We start from the raw sequence: 6,024 nt of genomic DNA, 5'->3' as shown, positions 1-6,024 counted from the left end.
GCGCAGTTCTGGTCTCCCACGTTTAAGAAAGATGAATTCAAACTGGAATGGGTGGTGAGAAGGGCGAATAGGATGATCCGAGGAATGGAAAACCTACCTTAGGAGAGGAGTAGCTGCAGCTGGTTAGAACAGAATTCAGGGAAATAGAGCCAGGACTCCTGGGTTCTAGCTATCAGATTGCTGGTTAGACGAGAGTGTCAGGACTCATGGGTTCTATTCATGGCTCCTCCATGGTCTTGCTTTGTGAACCTAGCCAAGTCGATCCAGCTGTTGCTATCAGAGCTTCCCCCTCTCTAAGAAAAGGGTTAAAACTAACCCACATCCCAGTTTTCATCCCTTAAAGCTGCAAGGTGCTTAGAGATCCTCGGGGAGGGAGGAGGAATTACTCCCTTTTCAGCATACGGAGAAGTCTCTCCTCTCCCTGCCCCGGCCTCCCAGCCGCTCCACAGCCAGGCCTGCCTATTTACCTATTGTCCCTACCTATTTACCCAGGGCCTTTGATCAGGGGGTCCCTGCAGCCCCCCCTCCCCACTCTCCAGCCCCCTCTGAGCCATTCTTTGCTGTGCAGCTGGGATTAGCATCCAGAGCCGGGTTGGGGCGGTTGGAGCCTCAAGCCAGCCTGAACCAGGGGCTGATCTAATCCCCTGAAGAGAAAAGCTCCCGGGGAACCAGGATTTGGTATCCAAACATGAGGCTGAGGGGAGGGGGTGGAGGGATAAAGCAGGGTGCTCATTTTGTGCACATAGGGAGGAGGGGGGCTGCAGGAGGGTGGATCCCTTAAAGGGCCAGTTCCCCAGTGGCAGAACCCCCTCCCCCCCATCCCACACACTCGTCCTGGGGAACATCGCTCAGCAGCCTTTCGTCCCAGCCTGGCATCACTAGATCAAACTGCAACAGCTCGGCGCCTGCCACTGACCAGAGCGACAGAGCGGGGCTTGCTTGGCCCAGCGGGGGCAGAGGGGGAGTTGGAAGATTGCTGCATGGTCGCACAGCCTACAAGGGAATTACAAAAAAAAAAAGGCACGTTGCAATCAACAAAGCAATGGAAACACCAGCCAGGTGGCAACCCTAGGTGATGGGCTCTCACCAGGCCCCCACAGGCCCAATTTGCCAACCTCCTCCACTTCCTGGCGAATCCATTTCAGAGGCCAGCGCACCTCCTGGTGGCCGGCAAGATTGAAATCAAAAGCCCATCCCTGCACCAGCCTGGAGCTTAACACTGGCCTGGGTTTTGGGTTGTGCGTTGTCCTAGCACAGACATAGTTCAACTTCGCCATGCCAGCCTCTCTGCTGCTGCTCTGTGGATAACTGGGGATGGCAGAGGTGGGCACCAGCGCCCCAGCTGATTTTGAACCAAATAGGTTGCCAGGATTGAGAGAGATGGCGGGAGAAACAGGAGCTTGGACTCTTCTCAAGGTAGGAGCAACCTGGAAACCAGGACTCCTGGGTTCTCTTCCCTCCTCTGTCACTGACTCACCGTGGGGCTTTAAGGCAAGCCTCTTTGCTTCTCTGTTCCTCAGTTTCCCCATCTCATAGAATATCAGGGTTGGAAGGGACCTCAGAAGGTCATCTAGTCCAACCCCCTGCTCAAAGCAGGACCAATCCCCGACTAAATCATCCCAGCCAGGGCTTTGTCAAGCCTGACCTTAAAAACTTCTAAGGAAGGAGATTCCACCACCTCCCTAGGTAACACATTCCAGTGTTTCACCACCCTCCTAGTGAAAAAGTTTTTCCTAATATCCAACCTAAATCTCCCCCACTGCAGCTTGAGACCATTACTCCTTGTCCTGTCCTCTTCTACCACTGAGAACAGTCTAGAGCCATCCTCTTTGGAACCCCCTTTCAGGTAGTTGAAAGCACCTATCAAATCCCCCCTCATTCTTCTCTTCTGAAGACTAAACATCCCTAGTTCCCTCAGCCTCTCCTTATAAGTCATGTGTTCTAGTCCCCTAATCATTTTTGTTGCCCTCCGCTGGACTCCTTCCAATTTTTCCACATCCTTCTTGTAGTGTGGGGCCCAAAACTGGACACAGTACTCCAGGTGAGGCCTCACCAATGTCGAATAGAGGGGAACGATCACGTCCCTCTATCTGCTGGCAACGCCTCTACTTATACATCCCAAAATGCCATTGGCCTTCTTGGCAACAAGGGCACACTGTTGACTCATATCCAGCTTCTCGTCCACTGTAACCCCTAGGTCCTTCTCTGCAGGACTGCTGCCGAGCCATTCGGTCCCTAGTCTGTAGCAGTGCATGGGATTCTTCCGTCCTAAGTACAGGACTCTGCACTTGTCCTTGTTGAATGTCATCAGATTTCTTTTGGCCCAATCCTCCAATTTGTCTAGGTCCCTCTGTATCCTATCCCTACCCTCCAGCTCTTCCCAGTTTAGTGTCATCTGCAAACTTGCTGAGGGTGCAATCCATGCCATCCTCCAGATCATTTATGAAGATATTGAAAAAAAACGGCCCCAGGACCGACCCCTGGGGCACTCCACTTGATACCAGCTGCCAACTAGACATGGAGCCATTGATCACTACCCATTGAGCCCGACAATCTAGCCAGTTTTCTATCCACCTTATAGTCCATTCATCCAGCCCATACTTCTTTAACTTGCTGGCAAGAATACTGTGGGAGACTGTATCAAAAGCTTTGCTAAAGTCAAGGAACAACATGTCCACTGCTTTCCCTTCATCCACAGAGCCAGTTATCTTGTCATAGAAAGCAATTAGATTAGTCAGGCATGACTTGCCCTTGGTGAATCCATGCTGACTGTTCCTGATCACTTTCCTCTCCTCTAAGTGCTCCAGAATTGATTCCTTGAGGACCTGCTCCATGATTTTTCCAGGGACTGAGGTGAGGCTGACTGGCCTGTAATTCCCAGGATCCTCCTCCTTCCCTTTTTTAAAGATGGGCACTACATTAGCCTTTTTCCAGTCATCTGGGACCTCCCCCGATCGCCATGAGTTTTCAAAGATAATGGCCAATGGCTCTGCAATCACAGCCGCCAACTCCTTTAGCACTCTCGGATGCAACGCATCCGGCCCCATGGACTTGTGCTCGTCCAGCTTTTCTAAATAGTCCCAAACCACTTCTTTCTCCACAGAGGGCTGGTCACCTCCTCCCCCATGCTGTGCTGCCCAGTGCAGTAGTCTGGGAGCTGACCTTGTTCGTGAAGACAGAGGCAAAAAAAGCATTGAGTACATTAGCTTTTTCCACATCCTCTGTCACTAGGTTGCCTCCCTCATTCAGTAAGGGGCCCACACTTTCCTTGACTTTCTTCTTGTTGCTAACATACCTGAAGAAACCCTTCTTGTTACTCTTAACATCTCTTGCTAGCTGCAACTCCAGGTGTGATTTGGCCTTCCTGATTTCACTCCTGCAAGCCCGAGCAATATTTTTATACTCATCCCTGGTCATTTGTCCAATCTTCCACTTCTTGTAAGCTTCTTTTTTGTATTTAAGAGCAGCAAGGATTTCACTGTTAAGCCAATCTGGTTGTCTGCCATATTTACTATTCTTTCTACACATCAGGATGGTTTGTCCCTGTAACCTCAATAAGGATTCTTTAAAATACAGCCAGCTCTCCTGGACTCCTTTCCCCCTCATGTTATTCTCCCAGGGGATCTTGCCCATCAGTTCCCTGAAGGAGTCAAAGTCTGCTTTTCTGAAGTCTAGGGTCTGTATTCTGCTGCTCTCCTTTCTTCCTGTTAAAGAGAAGGATTGCTCTTCCCACACAGGCTGGGGAGATAGAGATTCACATGAAAGGTGCCTTAGAAATCCAGAGTATTATGAAGGAGGCTGGGGAGACAGCAGCCTTAAAGCTAAAACAAAATAGAGCTGTGGCTTTTGTTCACACTGGGACCTTCAGGTGCAGCCTGGACTCACCCCACAGCCCTGGGGAGGGAGGTTTTTGGGTACAGCTGAGCTGTCAGGGTGCCGACCTACAGAGCTCACCCTAGAACCCACAGTCCCTATTTCTCAGAGGGGTCGCTCGCTGAGCTGCTAGGACCCAGCTAAGCCAGTGAAACAGGGTTAGACGTAGAGCAGGCTGGAGACGTGTTAACAAAGCATATTGCAGGGGGACATGCCAGGATGGGCAGGGATGGTGTCCCTAGCCTCTGTTTGCCAGAAGCTAGGAATGAGCGACAGGGGATGGATCACTTGATGATCCCCTGTTCTGTTCATTCCCTCTGGGGCACCTGGCATTGGCCACTGTCGGAAGACGGGACACTGGGCTAGATGGCTCCTTGGTCTGACCCAGTTAGGGCTATTCTTATGAGACAATTCTATCAAAACCGGAACCCTTTGCAAAATCCGGCCATTCTGCCAGAATTTAGTTTCAGAAAAAGCAAGTAGGACCAATGGTGGTGACGTGGCCCAGGGTGACATTTCGGGAACAAAACGTTTAATTTTGTTTTGAGAAACAACTTGTCATTTTTTTTAAATGTTGCTTTATATTCTCTAACCCAACACAAAATAAAGTTGTCGAAATCAAGAGGTTTTGATCACCGAAGTTTGCAAAGTTTCCCTGCCTGGAGAATTCTGAATTTTTCCATTTTTGCTCCGTGGCAAAAAGCCAGATTTAGAAATCTCAAAATCCTTTGTGAAACAGAACTTGCAACTGCCCCGCAGCTCCAGCTGGAGCTGACTGCTTTGCATCTCTCTGGGCTTGTCTACATGACGCATTAACCCACCCCAGCTGGGGTGTCAATTCTAACGTACACCAGCATTTTGCAACCTAAACCGGGCCGTTTGGGCCGGGCTGCCCCGCACTAAAAGTTCCCTAGTGCACGTTAAGGTAGGACAGTTTGAAAAGGGACTATGTGAACGTGTTTTAGGGAATGTTTGGTGCATGCCAGCAGGGTCCATGTGGGCCAATGAGCGTGGGACAAGCTGGTGTGCACCAAATTTACACCGCAGCTGGTTCATGGACACCGCGCAGACAAGCCCTCTCATTCATTGCCTTACTGTTTCTTTAGCACCCTCAGTCCCCGCATCTGAACACACTGTTGCATTAACCCCCACCTGACCCTGCCAGCGTGAGGAGTCTATTTTGGTGACGGGGAAACCGAGGCACGGAAACGTCACCCATTAATTCTTCATGCTAACAGCTGCCGCCAACACACACTTATGCCAAAACCCAGTCACCATGGCAGAAACATTGCCGCCTAGACAAACCACAGCCTGTTACTAAGGAGAGGCAGCTGCCTCCTGCACTGTAGGACTGGCATGGACTTGCCAGAGCCCTGTGCTCCCCCTGCTGGCGGCTGGGCACTACCAACCGCTGCTTCTAGGCTATTTGATGGGTAAGTTCTGCACCACAGGAAGCTGGGAAAGCAGGAAGAGAGAATAAAGAGCAAGTATGTGCCACAGAAAGCCAGTTAAAGAGAGTTCTTCTACTGCCCCTATTGCCAACTGGGCTGCTAACTTAGCAGCACCTAAATTTGGCATAATATTTTCTGCCCAGGGGTGGTACAAGGGTTAATGAGTTTAGCACTTAAGACTTGGCTGGAAGATGGGAGAGAAGGAACTTGGTAAGAATCACAAGTAGCCTGGTTCAGAGACACTGCACTGAGGAAGTGGCCAGGCTGATGGAAGAGATTTCCCAATCTGAGCTGAAAGTGCATTTTTGCAACGCTCCTAGGCTTGGCCTGTGCTCTCAGCATGTGCAGCGTGGCCCGGGGGGTAGGGCACTAGTCAGGGATGCAGAAGAGTTGGGTTCTATTCCCAACTCCGCCACGGACCTGCTGCATGATCTTGGGCAAGTCACTTCAACTCTGTGCCTGTTTCCCCTCCTCCCCCAGTCTATTTAGATTGGCAGCTCTTCAGGGCAGGGCTTATCTCACTGAGTAGCTGTGCAGGGCCCTGATCCCAACTGCTATGATAGTGGGTAGCCCTTAGTGGAGATTCCCTAGGCATGGATACAATTCGCCCCCTCCCCAAAAGTAAGTGGATTTACCGCAGACATGGCCAGAAGAAAACACCAGGTCTCACTCCTGCCCCATTACAAAAGAAGGCTTTATC

This window comes from Lepidochelys kempii, chromosome 24 (assembly GCF_965140285.1).
Source record: "Lepidochelys kempii isolate rLepKem1 chromosome 24, rLepKem1.hap1, whole genome shotgun sequence".
In the NCBI taxonomy this organism is placed as follows: domain Eukaryota; kingdom Metazoa; phylum Chordata; order Testudines; family Cheloniidae; genus Lepidochelys; species Lepidochelys kempii.
Note: the sequence above shows the minus strand (reverse complement) of the source record.